The sequence below is a fragment of the Microcebus murinus genome, chromosome 6, assembly GCF_040939455.1.
Source record: "Microcebus murinus isolate Inina chromosome 6, M.murinus_Inina_mat1.0, whole genome shotgun sequence".
Classification (NCBI taxonomy): Eukaryota; Metazoa; Chordata; class Mammalia; order Primates; family Cheirogaleidae; genus Microcebus; species Microcebus murinus.
Genome location: NC_134109.1, coordinates 63,412,460 through 63,436,440, shown reverse-complemented (window position 1 = coordinate 63,436,440; position 23,981 = coordinate 63,412,460).

Genomic DNA, 23,981 nt, shown 5'->3' with positions numbered 1-23,981 from the left:
AGGGCCTGCAGAAGTAGATGGTGTTTCTGGCTCCACACTGAGAAACCCAGACTCCTGTACTTGCCACATCTTCCTAGCTGCTATCCAGCCATCAGCTGTCTCTGAACTTCCTTTCATGTGCCTGCTGTAACAGCCTTTATCTCATTTTCACATTCCTTCTTAAAATGTCTCATGATGAGGAAACCAGCTTAGCAAAGATTTGAATAAGTGTACTTGAGTGAGTGCCCAAACAATTCTCCCAGGAATAAATACACGAGTGCTAGTGTGCAGACATTATATCCTGCGGTCTCCAACCCCCAGGCCACGGACTAGTACCAGTCTGTGGCCTGTTAGGAACCAGGCCACACCCCAGGAGGTAAGCAGTAGGCACGCAAGTGAAGCTTCATCTGTATTTACAGCCACTCCACATGGTTCACATCACAGCATAAGCTCCACCTCCTGTCAGATCAGCAGCAGCATTAGATTCTCATAGGAGCCCCAATCCTATTGCAAACTGCACATGCGAGGGATCTAGGTTGCACTCTCCTTATGAGAAACTAATGCCTGCTGACCAGAGGTGGAGCTGAGGCATTGATGCTAGCTCTGGGGAGTGGCTGTAAGTACAGATTATCATTAGCAGAGAGGTTTGACTGCACGATAAATGTAATGTGTTTGCATCATCCTGAAACAATCCCCACACCCACTGGTGGAAAAATTGTCTTCCATGAAACCAATCCCTGGTGCCAAAAAAGTTGGGGACTACTGATTATATCTATTTTGGCCATTCATTATATCTATTTTTCTCTCTTCTGTGTTCTTGGCTACATTACAGATAAGCGAGTTTTCTGGCAGCTAAATTTTGACTAGATGAATTATTACTAAACTTAAGCAATAAGATAAACAACAAATTCCCCACTTGAATTAAGATGTACTATAAGAAATATTAGTCTTTGATAAGAAAAAGCTGTGATGTTATCTATTGCTATGTAAAAAATAACAATAATAATCAGCCCCAAAACTCAGTGGCATGCAGCAATAAACATTTATTCTTATGCCCATAGGTCTGCAGGTCAGCTAGGATTCAACTCACCTAAGCTAGGCTTGGTAGGCAACTTTGCCTCAGGTTGTTGGTCTGACTGGACATGACTCATTACTGCAGGATGGGCTCAGGTTTGCTCCACGTGTGTTCATTCTGGGATCCAGGCCGAAAGGGCAGCAGGTAACTGAGGAAGCTCTTCTCACCATGGTGCACAACAGGACAAGCCCATCTACTTAAATGCATTTCAAGCCTCTGCTATGGCATGTCTGCTAACATCCCATTGGCCAAAGCAAGTCACATGACAAAGCCCCAAAGTCAAAGGGCAGGAAAATATTCTTCACCCACCATGAGGCCGTGGTAAAGGTGTGGATGCATAATATCCCTACAGGAGAGTGAAGAATAGTGAGAAATTCAATCTACCCCAGGCTGGATAACTTCTGACCACAGCCACTAATCACAATGGACTTCCTAGAAAAAAGAAAAAACAAGGTTTAAGGCAATTTTCTGAAAGTGGAAGGAAGATACATTGTTGGATATAAAGTGAGAGCTTTCAATCATTATTCGTTGAATAAAGGACATTATGAAAGAAATGGAAAGTAGTGTTTCCTAATGTGGCAGTTGCACCAGGATGCATGTAAAACTGAGCTTGCTATAGGCTGGTTTTTTAAGTGATAATTGATTGCAAATTATATTGACAGTTATTGAACATAATTATTCACCACGGGAACCATCCTTAATCAATTAATCAGGGCACAATTCAACTTCACTTCTTGCACGTTGCAAAAACCAATTTTTTTTGCTTTTTTTCCTTTACCTACTTTGTTTGCTGTTGTTGAAACATTTTAACAAATTAATTAGATGTTAATTCTTAGCAATAAATGAAACCCTTAAGGTGCTCAAATTGTAAACTCCGCAACAAAACCTGTTTATTCCCAAAGATTTCCCTCAGACTGAATAAACACAGATCTCCTCCAGGGGTAGTATCCAAGGAATGTTTCCAAGGCTCTCCTCACTGGTATCAGTCAGGAGAGACATCTCCAAGGCCATACGACAGGTCTAGCTCTATTTTATTCTAATTTTAATCGAATACTTAAATAAGCATATTGAAACCAGCGTTTTTGAATTTTCAGCTGATCCAAAGATGGAAAAGATAAGTAACATAGTAGACACAGATTCAAACTTCTGAACAGGTGGAATGATGTAGAGGCTTACAAGATAAAACTTAGGGAGCAAAGTAAGGCCATGTTTTCAGTGATGTTATACAATCAAAGCCCCCAAACAAGATTGAGGAGATAGCAAGAAACCCACTCACATGAAAGGAATCCTAGCTGTTTCAGTTATCATCAAATAATAGAAATCAACAAGGAAATGTAACTTCAAAACCACTGTTGAATAATGGGCTGTGTGCATACCAATAGTGCCCGAAATACGAAATGTAAGATGATCCCATTGTCTTCTGTCCTGGTTTGACTCCAGGGAGAGTATCATCTGTATTTACCAGTGTTATTGTTTACAAAGAAAATTAAAATACACAAGCATATATACAGAGTATTGTGATTAAGGTTGAGAAGAATTTCAACAACAGATCATATGAAGAATGATGAAAGAAAAAGAAGATACATTGAAGAAGGGAGAAGTCAGGAGAGACATGAGAGTTGTATCTAAACAGTTACAGGATTGGTCTGAGGGAAAGGGATAAAGATGGATTCTGAGAAGCAAAACCACAAAAATCTTAAAGAGGATTGGTTGATGAAACCTTCACAAAGGTAGCTTTCAGCTCACCATGAATCTTAGACAATCCCTGAACAAGCTCTTGTCTCACAGAAGTGGCCTCCTATTATAACCACTCTGTGACCTAATGCCATGTCAGCCCCACAATTCTATGATTCTGCACAGGAAGAACAGATGTGTCAAATTTGTTAGTACACTGAATTTTTTTAAGTTCTCTCTTCAATTGAAAAATCAAGTACATCTTTGCAAAATAAAAATAGAATTTTATTATAGCAGTACAAACATTTTATGCCATTCTTTGTAGTTTCAAAACTATGAATATCCAATCAAACTTCATAATTGCTTTCATAAATGCCTAATTAAACTATAAATATTATTAAATATATCCATGTACAATAAGAAATGGAAACATCTGGATGAAAAATGGAAAATTTAGACAAGCAGCTGGATATTTTACCTACACAATGCTAGACACCAAGATATTCAGAAACATCAAATGGCTGATAGAATTTTGGCATTTCATTTGGATATTTGACTCTATCTTCTGCTTTATTTCAAACATCATTTCTTAGCTTCTCAGTTGCTCTATTTTTAATGGGAATATTTTGTACACGCCTCCTTCTGAATAGCATTGTTCAGTCACAGATAAAGCACTGTTTCTCCTTCCCTGCCAGCTCCCCCTACTCTGATCCCATCCCCTTCGCTCTATTCTACTGGCATATCAGAAATGCAGGGAGAAGCAAGACAGGGGCCTTTGCAACATAGCCCTCCCTCCAGCCTCCCCTTTACCACCTTTGTTGACTATTAGAAAATCCAACCATAACCCTCCATTCTGGCTTCAGAACCCTCCCCTGGGAAATGTTCCTCAATCAACCCCTCGCCGCCCTGGTTTCCCCCTGCCTTTCTACCTTAGATACCAGTGATCCATTCCCAATTCAAGATCTTCTGTGATCTCTGTTTCTAGGGTACCATCTCCCTTGATTTTCCTGATGCACCCTGCCTTCATGGTGCTTGCAGTCAAAATAATAATGATGGAAATACTAATTCCAACTTAATGAGCACTAAATTACATTCAAGCATTGCTTTAAGAGGTTTACATGAATTAACTACTTTAATCTTCATAATAACCTGATGAAGCAGGTTCTGTTATTATCCCCATTTCACAGATGAGGAAAGTGAAGCAAGTTAATTTAATAACTTGCCCAAATTCTCCTAGACATAGCACCCCAGACCTCCAATACAAATTCAGGTTTTCTTACTTCAGAGCTTCTCTCTTAACCACTGTGCTATATTGCAAGCATTTTGCCAAAAACCAAGTGTTCTCAAAGCAAAGAAAATGGATATAATGGATTCTTCCCAGGTTTCAGCAGTATCTGAAATCCTATCTCTTTCTAGAAGCCTACACGTACTTGGTACAAGGAAGATGACAATTTTTTCCTGAAAAATTCCAACAACTACCTTCCAAGGATAAAAGCACTTGTCCTTTACTTGTTCTCATTGTTCTTAGTCTAATATAAATGCAGCAGGTAATCTTGTACCATTTTAAATGTTTTGACTTGTTTTATAAAGGTTAATCCACATGAATGAAATATTTCATTCATTCATTCATTTAACAAATATTTACTGAACCGTTCTAAGCACTGGTGAAACAAAAATCTCTGTTCTCATGGAGATTATATTCTTGTAGGAGAGACATAATAAGCAAGATAAACATTTGAGTGATATGGTTTGTTAAATGATGACACATGGTAATGAGAATATAAGGCAAAGAAGGAAGATACGCAATGGCAGAGAGGGAACTGACACTTTAGGGATGGCATCTGGGGAAGGCATCACAAAGAACATGACTTTAGTGAAGGCCTGTAGGAGGGAGGGCTCCAGCCATGAAGCTGTATAGGAGAGAAGCATTCAAGGCAGAAGGGGCAGCCTAAATTCAGAGTATGCCTGGAATGTTCCAGAAACATCAGGAAGTCAGTATGGCTGGAGGAGAGAAAATGAGGCAGCAGAGGGGATGGAGATGAGGAGGAGGTGGACAGAAACTGATGATAAGGTCGTAAAGGTGGGGGAGTTGGGGGGGTATAAATCATAAAGAACCTTTAGGCCATTATAAAGAGTTTGGCTTTCAAGAGTGAGCTGCGAAGCTATTGGAGGGTTTTGAGCAGAGGACTGACAAGATCTGACTTACACTTGAACCGGATCCTCTGACTGCATGTTGAGAGTAGCCAGCAGCAGGGCCAGGACAGGAAAAAAGAGGCCAAGTAGGAGGTTATCCTAAGGATTTGGGTGAGAGATGGGGGTAGCTGGAACTAGGTGGCAGCAATAAGGGAGATAAGAATGGATAAAATTCTGTTTTGGAGGTAGAACCAGTAGAATTTGCTGACAGACGTGGGGTATGAAAGAAAAGAGAGGAGTCAAGAAAGGCAATGAGATTTTTGGTCTGAACAAATAGGAGAGGGTTGATTAAAAACTCCTTGAAAAGATACTCAGCCACACATATTCACTTAATACATAATGAATATAAATTTTAAAATAGTAAAATGAATTGAAATTCTTCTGGAAACTGTTAAGTATGTGTAAAGCAAAAACAGGATAATGTGAAGGTGTGTTATTAAAATATAGGATAGTTCTCCATTTAAATATGACATTGATAGTCCTGCGTACCCAGTAAATTTTAAAAAGGTTTAATTCTTTCCATAGTGATGTTCAAATAGCAGATACTGAACATAGCATTAAATATTTGCCAGAAAATCTGATAGTCAGATTTTGATATTTATTAAGGACTTTCCATATTGAGTTTAATTAAGGATTTGATTATGAATTCTACCTTGAAGGCATGATTACTACTTATCTCTTCACTCTTGGGCCAAAGAGAATTACAGATGCTGAATATCTCTCCACTGCATCCATGAAATAGTCATTAGCTTGAAAAGGCATCTCTTTTCTCAGTGCTGAAAATTGCCTAGAGAAATTTAACTCATTCAGCTTTTATGGTACTCTTGTAAGGAATTCTGGATGTATTTTTAATATTATAACCAAGAAGATAAATGAATCATCATAACTAATTTCCTGATAAATGTACAATTGTCTTTTATTACACTTTTATTATTACATATTAGTCTTTTATTCCTGTTAATACTGTGAAATATGGCAGGGAAATAATCCTGCTTTTTTAGAGAGCATGTATAAAATTCGCCACTCACTTCCATTACTTAACTTAGCATCTTCTTTTACTAGCTTTCCCATTTCCAGCATGTCAATGGAAAAACATTGCCATAAATTGGAGGACTCACTGTTTAAGGAATCCTATTGTTAACTAAGTATCTTGGGCATCATAAAGAGCTGAAGGGTTATGGCAACCCATTTAGCTCTTCAAAACTTTGAAACACACTGTTAAAAAAGTATGAGAAGTCATATGGCTATTTAGCAAAGAAGAAACTCTTAGGACATAGCTGGTGTCTCTCCCCTAATGAATCAAAAGGCTAGAATATCATAAACAGCAAACACTTGCAGTCCCACAATCCTTTAAGAAGTAATGATGCACTCCCAGAAGAAGGCATGCACAAATGCCTAATTGTTCAGATTGCCAAGTATGTCTGGGGATTTGATTCCCCCTGCGTGGGACTTTACCTGGGGAGATGGCATGGTGCACAGTTCTTTCTCAGTGACCTATAACTCTGGCTTTCTCTCTAACTCTTCACTCTCTCTTCCCCAGCCCAAAGGGAATTTTCATTTTCCTCCTTTGACAAGGGAGTATGGGTGAGTAGGGAAGCACAGAACCTAATTTGATCAATATCTTTCCACATCTATCATTTATTCAAAGATTTGACCTGGAGTTCATTTGGCTTGTATGTGGTTTTCCCAGCTACGTGTATAACTTCTTGTTTGATTTGCTGGAGAAGGAATAAATACCCATTAGGTGTCTAATAAATTAGATACCCATTCCCATTTCTTTCTTCCACCTTAAATACTCAATATAAATGTATTCATTTTTCAGGAAGGAAAAAAAGACAATGTTATTTCATTCATCACCAGTGTCAAAATATAACATGAAAGTTTTTCTTTCTAGTTAAAATAAATAAATATGACAGGAAGACTATTTTCTCTGATCTTTTTCTGGCATGATTCTTAAACTCTTCAGATTCTCTCTTCCCTTCTCTCTACTTGCCCATGGGTTGTGTCAATTATTAGTGACATAGCCCCTTCATTTTAGACAATGTCAGTCATGACAGTAACCCTAGGTAACCTGTTTCTCCAGAACTATAGCCTAGTTTTAATCTTCACTCCTCTCTCAGTATTTCTGCTGAGAGCTATCAGATACTCACATAGTTTTTGCAATCTCCACATTAGTGGTTGGTTTCTATAACATTCTTTTCAAAAAGACAGCCTCATCATAATACTGGAAATAAATATGTTTTCAGATGTTTCTCTAATTGTCTTGCATATAATAATAAATATAATTAGAAGAAGAAGAGGAAATTGCAGTGTATCCATTTGAGTATTAAAATTAGTAGAATCAGTTTTCTTACAAATATTCTTCTATGAGAATCACATTCAGAACCTACAAACTGCAAATGTTTACTTTTATTGAAAAAAGATAGGTAGCTTGCTAAACATATTTAATATTAGGAATAAATACAAATTTGTGAGAGGGAGAATTGATTTAGTGCCAATCATATGTCATTGTTCTAAAGGTAAACTAGAGAGATTTTCCCAAAACAAATTTAAATAAAGTAAACCACCCCTCCTTCTCTCTTTCTCTCTCTCATAGACAAACACTTAAACATAAATATGCAAACCAAGGGATCCATCTTCAGCTGGGTAAAGATATATACTGAAAAATTATTAAGAATATGAGATTGTATACACTATGTTAAGTGCCAAATGCTTGGTAGCAACAATTAGTAGACTACAGGAGTTTCAAGAAAGAAGGGACCGTTCTGGGTTAAGAGTGTCAACAAATTATTCAAAATGGCAGAATTTGAGTGGATATTTTAGGATAGATAGGATTTAGATAATTGTAGAAGTAACAGGAAGTGTATTTCAGTCACAAGAGCAGTGTTAGCATGGTGAGCATACTGAGATGTTTGTAAATATAGAAGGTGAATGCAGCTGGTTAGAATAGATAGCATGACAGATCATGAAAGATCAAACTGGAATATAGATTGGGAGCAGATCTGGAGGACCTGAGATGGTCCAGAAATGTGAACTTCCCAGGATACTACCCAAAAAATGAAAAGGCAACCTACAGAATGGAGGGAAGTATTGCAAATAATATATATGATAAGGGTCTAATATCAAAAATATGTAAAGAACTCTAACAACTCAACAATAATAAGGGAAATAGCCCAATCAAATTCAGGAAGAAGGAGTATTTGAATAGATATTTCCCTAAAGAATATATACAAATGGCCAATAAGCATATGAAAAGAAGCTCAATATCATTAGTTATTAAAGATATGCAAACTAAAACCACAATGAGACTTCACACTCACTAGGATAGCTATAATCAAAAAGACAGATAATAACAAGTGTTGGCAAGGATGTGGAGAAATGAGAATCATCATACATTGTTGTAAAATGTAAAATGGTTCATCCACTATGAAAAACATTTTGGCAGTCCTCAAAAAATTCCAAAAACTCAAAAAGAAAAAAAATCCTTATGTTTATGTTATCATATGACTCAGCAATTCCATACTTAGGTATATGCCTAAGAGAAATAAAAACACATGTTCACACAAAAAACTCATATAAAAATGTTCATAGCAGCATTATTCTTTATAGCCAAAAGGTGAGGACAATCCAAATGTCCAAGTGAAGAGTGGACCAAAAATATGTGTTATATTCATACCATGAGATATTATTCATCCATAAAAAGGAATGAAGTACTGATATATGCTACAATGAGTAGAATTTGCAAATATCATGCTAAGTGAAAAAAGCCGGATACAAAAGGCATATATCATATGATTCCCTTCACATATGAAATGTCCAGAATAGATAAATTCATACAGACAAAAGGTAGATTAGTGGCTTCTGGGGGCTGGAAGGAGGGTGGACTTGGGGAGTGATTGTTAGCAGGTAAGGATTTAAGGGGCGGAGTGATGAAAATGTTCTGGAATAAGATAGCAATGATGGTTGCACAGCTCTGTGAACATACTACAAATCATTGAATTGTACACTTTTAAATGATAAATTTTATGGTATATTAATTATATCTTGATAAGAAAAAAATTTTCCAGTAAAAATAAATAAATGAACTGTATCTTTTAGGCCCTAAGCAGCTACTGAAGGTTTCTGGGCAAGAGAGTAGCCTGTCCTCCTTTGCATTTTGATCTAGCTCCTGACTTTATCTTGTCCTCTGGCCTGCAACAGCATTTCTCACCATGTGTGCCTAGAACACATCAATGCCATGACATGCTTTAACAGAAAAGATTTTCATAGTCAAAAATCTGCAAAACTGTATGCTATATCTCTCTCAAATATTTCTTATTTATATTAATGCAATCATGGCCTTGAGAAGTCCTGCAGTAAAGAAACCTGTTTAACTTTGTTTAAGGAATATTCCTCAAATTTATTTAACCATGGATCTTCTACATTAGAAGACGTTTCTCAAGGTCAAACCCTAAACTGTATCTCAAGGATACAATGATCCACAGAAATCACACTTTGGGAAACACTGGCCACTAATCATGCCTAAGTCTCTCTTATCCAAGATCCTATCGCTCCCTCAACTGTTTCTCTCCTTCCTTCTCTACAAGCCTCCCTCTGTGACCATCCACTGGTGGCACCCAGCTACATCACATTATTAAAATTATTTTCTCAAATGTTACCAAAAATTTCCTTTCTACTAATCTAGTAGGTGGATGTTTGTTTATGATCAAATAAACAAAACTTTTTATGTTATGATAATGATGATCACCTTTTTCTTGTAATTCTGTGCTCCTCACCTGTTTGAACACCTTTTTCCCTCTTCCTGTTGCTAAGTGAGAGATATCCCCCCCAAATATGTATTCTTGATCTTTTTATCTTCCTGGTTATTTTATCCAAGCCATTGTTTCTAGAGGACTTGAAACCCTTTGCCACAGGGTCTTTCCACAGCTCCAGTCCCTGATTTCCCACCGCTGGCTGCACCTGCCCACCCACACCTGCCCACCCACACAGACCAAAAAGGCTGTTCAGTCTCAATGTGACCTAAACTCTACATACAAACTTCCCCTGTGTTTTCTCTGTCTGTAATGATCTCAGGACCTTCACAATGACTCCAGCCCAAAAATCATAACACTTCTTCCTTTATCTACTCTCTTTATCCACTCAGTTGCCAAGACCTATTGGGTCTACATTCATATCTGAAAACAACCTAATTCAAGTACTCACTATCCTACCCTATATCTATAGGTCTCACATCTTTCCAACTTCTCTCTCTCTCTAGAAGTGATGTCTCCCTCGTCTAAAGGCTTACCATGCTCTGTCTACACCCTCACAGTTACAAGAGTCCCCATAAAATACGGTAGAGAATACTACCTTCCTACTGGAAGCTGGAGTCAAAAAACATAACCACTAGAACATACTTTGCAATTTAAGATTTCTACTGCATTGCTTTGTACCCAACTAGTTCTTAAAGGAATTTGAGATAGCTAGTGCCTTATATTCAGCAGCTCTCAGTAACTATTTGCCGAATGAACAAATTTTCACATCTTAATTTTTTTACTAGAATTTCTCTCTTAAAAATTGCTGATAATTTGCAGACAAAATTCAAAAGATTTTTTTAAAAAGAAAATAATCATCACAGACAGGCCCCAACTTAACTCGTATCTCATACATAGGTAGCACCCCATCTAGACTAAGGTAGGAATTCGCCTTCCCTCTCTGCTATAAACATTACCACAAAGTTTTTTCCCCCTCTAGATGGAGAAAAACACTGTTGCTCAACCCCCTTACCAGGATGGACAGGGCATTGGTCATGATAGGGTCAGAACTTTAGGCCTCCAGCAATCTCTATCTCTCCCTACCCAACCCCTTCCTGCCCTCCACCCAATCCCTCAGGCCCCCCTCATTCAATCCTGCTCTGCTGAAAGTCCTTCTCTAGTCACAGGAGCCACAACTAGGTGTCCACAGCTCTCCAAGACGTATTGCCCACAGATGAGGGAGAATGACCTGCCCTGACATTCTATGGCATTCTGAATACATTTTCCCATAGAAATATTATTTAAAACAAAAATTACCTTCTGTATTTCAAATGCATTTCACATGCTGGCCAAGAAACTCAAAAACCATTTATCACAATGATATCATGGCAAAATGGCTTCTGAGTTTTAACCACGAATTTATTTTAATATAAATGAAATTAATTATATAAGATAGGCATATATTAGGAACTGCATTTCCCTTGAACAGAGTTATGATTATTACTATTATTCAACCTAACTCTTGTCTATGTTTTGTTGTTATTGGTAGCTCAAGAGGTTAAATCAATGCAATCCAAGAAAGATCTCCCCAATTAAATTTTTAGAGATGAAATTCGGGAAACTATACCTTAGACTCTTTCAGGTAAAGTGAACAAATATTTTGGGTGAAATCCAAATAGATATTTGATATTCCAACTAACTCAAATGTGTGAACCTTTGTAGGTGAAGTCGGTCAAGGTTTTAATTTTAAAATGATGAGAACTTTTTAGCCACCCTTCAATCTGCTTCAGAATTCTCCCATCACCTTCAGAAGATGTTATACTGCTGACGACAAGGTGTGATTTTGTCACATCAAAATACATATACACCTGTGCTTAAGATACAAAGGTGATTGTGAATAAGACTCATGATTTGAAGATACAGCAGGATGGTACAGAGCAGAAGGTTTGATAATGAGAAATTACAGTTTCCTGCAATTCTTGAGGACCAGAGGGAGGGAATTATTTGCTTTATGCTGGCAGCAATTTCCCTAAACCCTGTGAGATGGCATAGCTCAAGCTGTTGGAAACGTAGACATAGGAGCTACCAGCCACAGCTCTTGGTTGGAACAAGATTTTCTGGGGCATGAAATATATTGAAAACCCTTTCTAAATAGGATTGATCACTTAATTTGACTGTTTTAGAGAAAATTCTACATAGCCTTCAATTTCTAGCACTTGTTCACAGCCCCCTGGAAGCTTAATCACATCTGCCATAGATGTGTGTGTATATATAAATGCACATTATTTTAATTAGATAATCTAATCACAAATGATCATAAATATAATGTATTAAAAGAAACATCAGTTATATTTAACAGAATATTCTTTACCTTGGCTTTCATAATATAGTACCATAACCAGCAAACTCTTCCTCTGAGAAAAAAGTAAATCTTTAGATACCTGCTCGTGTTTTTTTTCCAAAATAGTTATATTGACATCAACCATAGCCACCAGTCCTCAAAACAAAACAACCAGCAGCACAAAGAGGGCCAATGTGTTTAAAAACAGAGGAGCTGATAGCTGTTTAGTTTGCCATATACTTTATTTTGAGGGGTTAACTTTTGCCTCTCACTTAGACTTTTTCTTTTATGAATGAGCAATTAATTACCTCGCTGCTGTCGCTGTTTCAGCACTTCAATTTACAATAGCCCTTTGTTTTCTTGCAAATGAAAAAAGCTTTGAAGGATTTCAATCTTCAAAAACATGGAACACTTTCTTTCTCTTCATTTCTGAACACACAAAAAAGTCTATTCTTATGTATATTTAATAACAGGCTTCAAAAAGAGCCTTATTGTGCACCTTAACATGATCTGATTGACTTGCAGCTAAGTCAAAGGAACACATACAAATCCTAGTTCTGGGGAATGCTTTCTATTTAAAAATTTTAAAGTGTAAACTTTTAATAAACTAGCAGGGGAAATGTAAATATGTTGTATTTCATTTTAAACACAGTTAAGCACAGTTTAAATACAGCCAGCTCTTTCCAAATGATAATGTGACTTGGGTAATGAAGTGCTTTATCTTAAGTCACAGAAAGTTAAGTGGTGTTACAATTTACAATTAGAGAGAGAACTCTGTATGTCCTTATTTATGTTTATCCCTGGAAAACAAGGAGATGCATGATCCTATGTATGTATACACACACACACACACACACAAACACACCCTTTTCACTGGCAAAGGAAAATAAAAGGCTGAGGCATTATCTGGTAGAATTAGTAGATCCTGGTAACACCTGAGCCATAAATTCCTAATATCCTCCTTTTATTTCTTAAAAAAAGATCGTGGGTAGGGCAATAAATTTGGCTAGGATAATAAAACTTCAATTATTTAGAATGGTTACAGAACTGAAATGTCCTAGTTAACTTAATAGTCTGACAAATTCAGCATAAACCAATATATACTTACTGTTTTGAGTCATGAAATTAAAAATACAAGCAATTTGGTTAAACGTATAAATTCCATCCTTGGTAAAGATGAATTGACCTTAAATATATATCTTAGTCTTGCTGTTTAAAACAAAAAACTCATAGTCCTGAAACAAATTTGCTAATTGTCGATTGCTTCTTTCTCATAATATTGGTGAGTGTACCATGCCCACGGACATATACACACACAAATAAGTTAATAGAAGACTCCAAGTAGCTAAACTCCAGCAAATTGAGAATATCCTAAAAGTACTCAGCTGTCCATTTAATTTTACATTTTACAAGTGCAATACTTTGTGTTTTTTAATATTAATGTTTTCTTCCTGGTTCACCAGAGGACTTAAGTTTTCTCTATCATTTATTTCAAAATCAAGTACAATCATTTCTTGGCCTTTTGGCTAAGATCAAGTACAAAATGAAGAAGCAAGGCAAAATGTATGCTGACCCTACAACCCATCACCCCATCAGCTCATGTCTGCAGAAAAAGCTCACACTCTAGAGTCAAAGTGACAACGATAGAAGATATCCTAAGCTTTGGGGATATCTTCGTCATTAAGTCAAATAGGGGTTCAAAGTCAGAGCCACTCTGTTGAGACCCTCGGTCAATATTGGGAATCCACAGTTAGGTTAGATTGACAGGAACCCAAGTCTTTATTTATGGTTACCTCTGTAATCATGGGATTTCAGGGCCTCCAGTGGAGACAGTTGGAATCCAGGGACCTAGAGTTTCTATGTTGCAGGGGACCAGGAGGATTTGCTATAACCCTGGCCAAATAATCAGCTTTTCACCTTTGTATTTCTATCTTAATATGACTACATGAAAATAGACCCACATAAAATATAACAGGTCATTTGAAAATATCTCATCTCTTGGCTTAAATGCCTGGCAGGGACATACTACTTATCTCTAGTATAATTTTTAATATTTGATTATATTATCCCATTATATTGTTAGGTAGGGGTGAGGGTATGCAGGTGGCATGGACCGTTAGGATAAAGAGTAGAAACCACAACAGCAGGAAACGGAGGTTTACGAACTTTCCCTCGGCCCGGGCATGCGCAGAGGAATGGAGAACCTGTCCACAGGTAACCTTTCACCATTAGCATAGTATAAATCACATCTCCTAGCCCATGACAGTTCCGGGGCCAGCCCTACCAAGACAGAAAATGGAAGGGTATTTGAATGATTCCAGTAATTTCCACCCACTTCCCCAAGAAGACATGAATATTCTACCCCCAGCTTAACATATTATTAGGGACTAGCATAAAGGACAGACCCTAACCCTGGGATGATGCTGTTCCTTATTGGAGCAGTCCACTCTCTACCGACTTTGAGAGTGTGCTATACTTTCTATACTCTGTCTTTAAACTCAGGATCTTCTCCGCTGGTCGGGACAGACCCATTCCACTCTCTCCAGACTGTACTTTTACTTTGCAATAAAGGCTACTTGCGTGGAATTGCCGCGCGTCTGTGATCCCTCCATTGCACCAGCCCTGCTTGCAATTCTTCCAAGCAAAGAGCCAAAGAACCAGGACAGCTCTCTCAAAACCCACCCCAACAATATAGCTATAGCATAATTTTTTTTAACCAATGCTCTGATGCTGAACATTTGTGAGATTTCTCAACTTTTACATAAAACAGCATCGCTGCAACGACTATCCACACAAGTATACTCTGCAGCGGTCCCCAACATTTTTGATACCAGGAACCAGTCTCATAGAAGACAGTTTCTGTACTGAGTGGGGATTTAGGGGAGGTGGGGATGTATCACTGCCTCCGCCGCACTTCAGATCATCAGGCGTTGGATTCTCAGTGGGCAACCTGGATCCCTCGCATGTGCAATTTGCAGTGGGGGTTCGGGCTCCCATGAGGGTCTGATGGAGCCACTGATCTGGCGGGGGCGGGGCTCTGGCGATGCTGCCAGCGACGGGGAGCGGCTGTGGGTGCAGGCGGGGCTGCCCTCGCGTGCCCACTGCTTGCCTCCTGCTGTGCAGCCTGTTCCTGGCATGCCACAGACCAGGGCGGCCTGAAGCCTGGCATGCCGCAGACCAGGGCGGCCCGAAGCCTGGCATGCCGCAGACCAGGGCGGCCCGAAGCCTGGCATGCCGCAGACCAGGGCGGCCCGAAGCCTGCCGGTCGGGACCGCAGCTTTAGAGGGTAAAGCTCAGTAGTTAAGAGTACAGTTGTTGGTGCCCAGCAGACTGAAGTTCAGAAACAAACTCTGTCACTTTCTAATGGTGTTCTCATGGAAACTCACTTATCTCAAAGTGAAGTTCCTTCATCTGTGAAAGGAAGATAATTTCACCTAATTCCTAGGGTTTTTGTGAGACTCCAATAAGAAAGTGCTTGTAAAATTGTAGTAAATAAATTTATTTGGCTCTTAATAAGCTGGTTAGCTATATTTATTTCCTTATGATAAGTTCACAGAAGTGGAATTACTTTGCCCATGTACATTTTTAAGGGTCCTTATTTATGTTGTCTAATTGCCCTCAACGTACACAATTCCCAACAGCAATATCACATGGTATTGTAATTATGTGTACATTGGTTTATATCTAGAACTAACCTGAGAAGTTCTTAAGAGATGTTTTAGGTCTTTTTTCATCTCTGTCCTCAGCCTACCACAGGGGTAAATATATAACACATGCTCAACCAGTGTTTGTTTAGTGAATATCTGTATCTTTCCTCCTAACATAAACAAACACATCTATTTTATTAAACAGCATAATATTTTTCAGAGTTTCAGCAAAAGTCCTGCTTCTCATTCATTCTGGAGGTCATTGTTCATAAATAAAATCCAGTGAGCTACCGTCAATGGCAAAAGTTCTAACCTGGGGAGCTTATTTTAAAAATGTGACTCTTGTGTTCTACTTGCAGAGATTCTGATTAAGGAAGTCTCCATAAGGGCCCAGGAATCTGAATTTTTATTTACTAACTTCCAGCAACCACCATTCCTGATACAGGTAGTACATGTACTCCATTTAATAGGCACTGTCTCTAAAATCTTTGCCTCATAATACCAAAACTCTGAATTCTTTCTAGTCAGCCCTGTGAATCTAAAATGCTTTTTTTAAAAATATGACCAATAAAAACAACCTCAGAACCATTATAATCTATACATAATATTTGATAATTAGTAGAAGGTGCATTGTTGCTAAACTAGATAGGCTTTCTGTTGATTTGGGGGAATAACAGATGAAATTAGGATGAAAAGTTTATCCTGCTACCTGCTCACACACAGCCACATTTTATCCCAGTACCTGTTCATATATGGTAGCAACTGAGTTAGTCTGCCTGATTTGGACAGAAAACAGAAATTATGTTGCCACTCGGTCTCATTTGGTTTGATCTAGATTGTCCACAGACAGGGGCGGGGAGTGGCCTCCACAGAGGACACCCATATCACGACTCAGGCAGGCAGAGATAATCAGCTTCCCTGTCCCCTGTTGTCCTTTAGTAGGCAGCCCAAAATCAAAAGACCCAGGTGAAGGTTTAAAGAAGTTGACCCACAGAAATTTCTTCAGAGTTTTCAAGGAAAATTCAAGGATGATCTGCAATTTTGCAACTGAGACCCAGAAGCCAAATCCAAGAAGGGAGCATTCAGAACTAAAGGACAGTCTACAGCCACACCACCCTGAATGCACCCAATCTTATCTGATCACAGAAGCTAAGCAGGGTCGGGCCTGGTTAGTACTTGGATGGGAGAACTAAAAGACAAATGATATTCTGATATTCTAAAATACAGAGATATTCTTAAGTTTGATTGCCAGTTCATGTAGTTGTAGCTTGTTTACTTCTTGGTACATCTATATTCAGCTTTCTCGGAATGGTTTCCAATAACCCAAATACCCTGAGCCTCAGATGAGAAAACAGGTGCTATCATACATCACTTTTCTCTTCTTATATAAAATAAGGTAGAGTTGTTGGGAGAATTACATTAGATGACTTAGCAGAGTGCCTGTTACATAGTACAGGTGGTCATTTTCCTTCTCTTTTCCTCTCTACCCTCCCCCCATCCTTTCCTCCAGTCCCTATCTCTCTGTATCTGAATAGGACTGCTAGTTCACATATTCTCATGTCTTACTTTTTACATAGCCAACAGGAATTTGTTGAAAACATGATTATATACCAGTATATTTGTCATGGAGTATGCAGTGAAAGTATAAATCATGATTTATAACCTCAATAAATTTATAATAATCAGAAAAAGAAAACCAATACATATGTAATATAGAGAACATTGAAATTTTTATTAAAACTTATTAAGTAATTCATTAAAATTTAATTTACTAAAAATTATCTCCTAGATCACACACAAGTACTGTAGAATTCAGAAAAAGAAGGAATCTACAAGCCTGAAGTGAAGGCCTCAAGGAATGGTCAGGGTTTAATCTTGGCCCTGAAATAAAAACATTTACACATTATGCTATATGTCAATTATTATACTAAACAATTAACAAGAATTATTTTTATTCAATCTTTAAAACAATTCAATAGTTAGGCTGGGCACGGTGGCTCACATTTGTAATCCTAGTACTTTGGGAGGCATGAGGAATGCCTAGGGCCAGGAGTTCAAAACCAGCCTGAACAAGAGCAAGAGCTTGTCTCTACAAAAAAATAGAAAAATTACCTGAGCATGGTGACAAGTGCCTGTAGTCCCAGCTACTTGGGAGGCTGAGGTAGGAGGATTGCTTGAGCCCAGGAGTTTGAGGTTGCAGTGAGCTATGATGATGCCACTGCAGTCTAGCTTGGGTGACAGAGTAAGACTCTGTCTCAAAAAAAAAAAAAAAAAAAATCAATATAATTGTTGCTATCCCCATTTACCAATTTATAGAGGATATGTATTAATATTTTCCCCAAGGTCACAGTTGGTAAGCAATATGGGTGGGACTCCAACCAAGGTCTGGGTAATAGCAAGACCCATTCTGTGGAGGCTGGAAGGATTTGAATACAGGGAGAAGAGAAGGCTGAGAGTGACACAAGAGAGCAGAATAGACTCACCAAGTTATCAGAACCAGAAATAACTGTGGCGTAGTCTGGAAACCATGGAACGGTGAATGAGGTTAGAGCTAAGATTTCATAGTAAGAAAGGAGTCTGAGGAGTCCAGCTGTTAACCAAGTGCCAGAGATTAAGAAATCAGACCCTACAGAATATTAGCCACAAGAAGGGATTAGCTGAGTTCCCTAATCTGGTTAGAGAAATGCAGATGTGAGGGAGACCAGGCTTTGCTATCTGTCACCTGACAGGTCTCCAGGTTCTGTGCAGATGATCCAGCTGTAAGACAGGTATCCACCTTCTCTCTCACTGCTCCTCAAGGGAGGCGTAGATGTTGCTCTGTATCGACTTCCCAACAAGTTTAGAAGAACCTCTTAAAAATGGCTCTTTTTATTTAAGACACTCAACTCTTTTTGACTTACAAGGTGGTTGCTTGAAAACATGATGTTCAGAGGCTAAACTCCAAAAAACAAGAGGCCAGTTATTGCCTGTGACCTCCAGGGGGAATGAGACCTTCTTCTAATACAACTTCTTAAACATTGGCAAATACAAATGCCCATTTAAAACAACGGAGTCTTGAGTTAAAAGAAAATTACATTTTGATCCAAGTTGTGCTCAAAGAACACTTCAGTGCTTACCCCAGCTTTGCTTTGCTTTACAATCTTAAAACATAAATGTAAATATATATGTGTGTGTGTGTGTATAATATAATATATACATGTAAATCTATACTTAACATTCAAACAAGCTTTGAAAAACTTGAATTTTTTTGTGGTAACAGGGTTCATGATATGCTGCTCCAAAATATGATCTTTGGTATTTGAGAAAACAGCAGAAGCAGGAAGGTCTCTCTCACATTCTCCTGCCCCTCCTTCCTTGAAGTGGGGCACAGAAACTAGAATTCCCCTCACCCTTTTCCCCTGAAACAGCCCATAAAACCTAGCTGATCTTCCCCTGAAGTGCGGGATCAGACGCTCATTCCAGGGTCCTCCCTATACCAAGAGGAAATAAATGTCTGAAGACATAGAAAGGCCTTGCTAAATTCCCCCCAGTTTATTACCATTAGATCATATCCTTTTGTCCCCCAAACATGCTTTTGTCCATACAAACGCACAGATTTCCCTGTTTCTTCGGGTCTTCATTTCTGACCCTTCATTTCCCATGTCACATAAAGCTTATATTAAATAAATTTGTATGCTTTTCTCTTGCTAATCTTTGATTATAGAGGTCTCAGCCACGAACCTTGTGATGGATGAGGAAAAAGATATTACCTTTCTCTCTTATGATGGCTAAGTTTTTAAAGAATATTCCAAAAGGGTCTGTGCAGGAGTTGACAAATTAGGACAGTATATTTTAGTTTCAATCTGGCTGTGATTCCAGTGTTTTCTTTATGCCTCTGCTTTATTTTTATAGTAATAATCAGGGAATCCTTTAACCCAGAATGAAAAGTATCTGGATATTAGCTAAATGTCTTATTGAAGAAAATATTTTTGCTCAGGTAACTTTACCTTTATCATTACTCTCTCCTCTTTATGACAGTACCATTTAGTTTACATACAGGCAAGGACATATAAAGATGTAAGCTATAACAGATGAGAATAAAAAAAGAGGCAACTATCAGGCAAAAGAAATGTTGAGATTTGTTCCCAGCCTTATTTAGACAACATTGCTCTACAAATAAGCCCTTTTGAACCCCAACACACCAGCCTTCCTCCATTCTTTCCCATCCAAGTCAATTCTAGCCTATACCACCCCAGCTACACAATTCAAGTTCTCGTCATTATATTGGTAAAACAAATAGTCCATGGCATTAGAGCCTCAGGTCTAAGAAGCATTCTATGTAAAATTATGGCAAGTAATGTGAAGAATATATTTTATTCTTTAAGTTACAGTCATGGAATCCATCTGGACTTTCCTTGAACTGGGAATGTTACCGGGAGGAAATGAGGCAGTGTGAGGTAGCTTTGGGGACAAGTCAGCAGAATTAGAGCTCCTCCACTTCTCCTACCCCAACCTGCCCCCTACCACTTGCTGTGCGATCTTAGATAAATTATTTAGTCTCTGATTTTGTTTTCTTGTATATAAATTGAAGGTATAAAAGTATCTGTTCCTCCTACCATACAGATTTTTGTGAGGATCAAAGGAAATAATCTAGTTGACTGCCTTTTGGAAATTATAAAGCATCAATAAATATTATTTGGGGGATGGTCATGATGGAGACTCAGACTTTTGGGGGGAGGGGGGGAAATGGGCATTTATTGAAACCTTAAAATCTGTACCCCCATAATATACCAAAATAAAAAAAATAATTAAAAAAAAATAAAATAAAAAAAATAAAAATAAATAAAAAAATAATAATAAATAAATAAATAAATATTATTGCTGCTAATTTTATTGCTATTTGCAAGGCTAAGTATTCTTGCACCAGCAGACTGACTTATTAAGTTTGCTTAGAATAAATGATTCCTATGAAATGCATGTCCTGTCTTCCTTCAGGCACTAAACCCATATTACAAGCTCACACATTTAACCATCTCCTCCACATAAAACTCAATTGTGACTCACACAGTCAGATCTCCTTGCCTTAGCAGGATGTTCAAAGCACCTCTATCTGTTCTAGAAATTAGAAATTCAGAAGCTGTTGCTTTGTTCTCCAGGCCTAAGTGCATTTTTTTTTCATTTATCAAAGAAAGATTATACAGCCAGAAGAATTAGTCTATTGCTGCCTCTTTAAAAGACTCTCTTGTCTTCATCGTTCCTGGCTTGTATTGAAACCAGATGGTAAAACCAAGACTGGAACATCCTTTGGTGTCCAGAAGGAGGCCAGTCTGGCCAAAGCATTGTCATTCCTGTCAGCAACCAGAGTCAAAAGCATTTTTATAGTTAATCATCAGGAGTGCCTACTGGCTCCAACAGCCACTCGCGCAGTATTTGTCAGCAGGAAGGCTCTATCCACACTACAGATGACGCCACGTCGGCGAGAAATGTGTTTCAATATCCTTCAACAATGAGCTGAGTATATTTTTATGGCTGATTCTCAAAGCAAACAATAATATGAAATTTAGTGCCGGACTTCTTTTTTACCAAATTGCGTGGATGCCGATACCTTTCATTTCTAAACACCAACCCCTCCCACCAAGTTTGCCCCAGAGGATTCATCAAAACACAGGAAGTTAAAGAACTGCAGCAAATGACCACGAAGATCTTTAAAGAAATTAACCCACCCTAAAATGAACTTTCATTTCAAAAGATGTAAAGTTGTAGCCTTAGACTTGGAGGAGCCAGAATAATTTCGTGGATGAGAGTGTACCAGTAAAAATTCTGTCTCCACCTACAGTCACAGTAATCAGTTGCAGCAAAGAGACAGTGAATATGAAAATAACATAATTAGAGTAAATGCACTTTGCTTTGGAGCTAAAATAGAGGAGTTTTGGTGGCCACAGAAAAGGAAGGCATTGAATAATAGCATTTTTTAAAATGTGTCAAGGGGGTAAGCTTATCAGGCCTTCTATGTAGCTGATGGAGGCTGCTCATCTTTTACAGAGAAGCAAATCTGGATATCTGGAGGATGTCCAAAAATGGCTTCTCCACCTTACAGTTGAGGCTTGTCACCCAACCCGAGTGACTCAGATGAATATTTCACATGAAAGTGACACGTAAAGAAATTTTAAGGTGATGCTTAGGGCAGCAGAACTAAACTGCAATTACATAGTGCAATATTGCAAGAGGACCTAACACAGATTTGACTGCTTTTCATGATGAAATTGTACATGTGTAATCAGTGAAACAGGGTTTAGGGCACAAACCATAGAAGTTTCAGGTAATAACTGATGAATACCTACAGAAACTAGAATCCCATAATACTGAGATTATTCTGCCTTCCATGATATTTATATCCATAGTGCTTATAATTCATAGTTTTTACACAGAGCAATGTGAGATGAAATTTGTTATGCTGACCCTAATATTCTCCAGTTTGTGGAAGTTAAGATCCCTAATGAAATGCAGATTTATTTACTTTGGGTTAATAACCTTTAAAATGTGATGATCAATGTCATTTACCTTCATCTCTTTAAAAATGCTTCAGAAATTACCTGAGATACGTGGATGATGATGATGAAAGGTTGTTGATTTGGTTTGGTTTCTATCTTTTTTAAATTGAGTGGCTATTTTCCTATACGTAAACCCATGGTTATCATCAGTAATCCTCTCTTTGTTATTTTTGAGTTTTCATTCTGAGAAGATGGTACATTAGCCATTAAAAAAAACAGAGGAAATTAAAAATTAGATGATAGTCAGAAATCCTTCTGACACTGTGAGCAGGAATTAGCATGCATTATATTAAAAAGGTAACAATGGAAAAAATACTTTAGAAAAAGAAATAATCTGAGAAATTTAGTGAGATTTTTGTTTACAAACTGTTGTATTATGCCTTGTTGTCCCATGATGAAGCTTAAGAAAAATAACATATCACATCTTAAAAAACCAAATACCACAGTAGAGAGCAATAATGTAAAAGACAGTACACAGATTTCTTTCTAAGAGCCCACTGCCTAATTTAAATGTCTTTTCACTGGCCAATCATTTTCATTCCCAAGCCAAAATGATTGGAAACAAGCTCCTTCCAACCCCTCACTTTAGTTGCTAACTGAGCCAATCAGAAAAAAGACCCATTTTGAACCTACACAGTAAATAGGTTCATACATTTAAAGAAACATGGATCTCTTAGCTGCCCTTTGTTAGATTAGAGAAGAGATGCCTTATTTCATTCCTCAAGAAAAGTTATTTTTTTGCATTCTAAAGTATTAAATGAACTATAAATATCATTATAATAAATTAAAATGTCCCCAAAATCATCCCAATACTGTAAGATGTTTGTATTCATTAACCAAGAAGTTAGACATTCAGTGATGGAAGCTATATTAGGTTTAAAATATTGTTCAGAAAGGAGTTTCAAGATTCTGACCTTCTTTTGTTCTGCCTATTATATAAAAAGAGAGCTGAAAATCACCTAGAAATAATTTTTTTTAATTTTAAATAGGGCCCTAATATCTATTTTCTCCTCAGATTTATATTAAGAAGCTAATGAAATATAGATTACATAAAGCCAAAGGATCTATGTAAGTCCTCACTTGTTATATAAGGGGCCAGAACCTTATGTAATATGCATTTTCTTGCTAATTCTTCAAATTCTGAATGCTTTGTGTGATACCAAGGCATACTGAATAATGGGGTTTAAATGTTTTTTAAAAACTTTGAATATGAGCAGAGCATTTGAGCTACTATTTTCAGTAGTTTGGTGACATCTAGTGGAAATAGTGATTTGCAGCCTACCATCCTGAGTTGAGTTTAAATCCTGTAGCAAAAGGGAATTGTTTAGGACTAAGAAGCTGGATAAACAATCAAAGAAGACATTTCCCTACCTTGTTTTCCAAGTTTGTTACTTTGGAGTGAGTGAGTTTGGGTAAGCCTTCTGAAGAAAAAAATTTAACATCCATGTTACTATGAAAAAAATGTGTTCTGATTATACATGGTCTTTGTAAAAAAATTGGAATATGCAAAAACATACAAAAACAAAATTATCCATGATCCTTCCACTCACAAATAAACATCATTGATATTGTATGTCTTTTCTTCCAGACTTTATATATTTTTGTTGATGTTGTTATTTACTAAATTTGGATATTCTAAGTATATAATTTTATATCCTGATTTTTTAACATTATGTGAGCACTTTTTATATGTTATCAGATATAAAAATAATCTTAATTATGAGAAGCAGAAAACTATAATATTACTTACTTTTCAGAGTAGGATATTATAAGCCTATAATTTTGTGAATCCTATATGTCAGTCAGGAA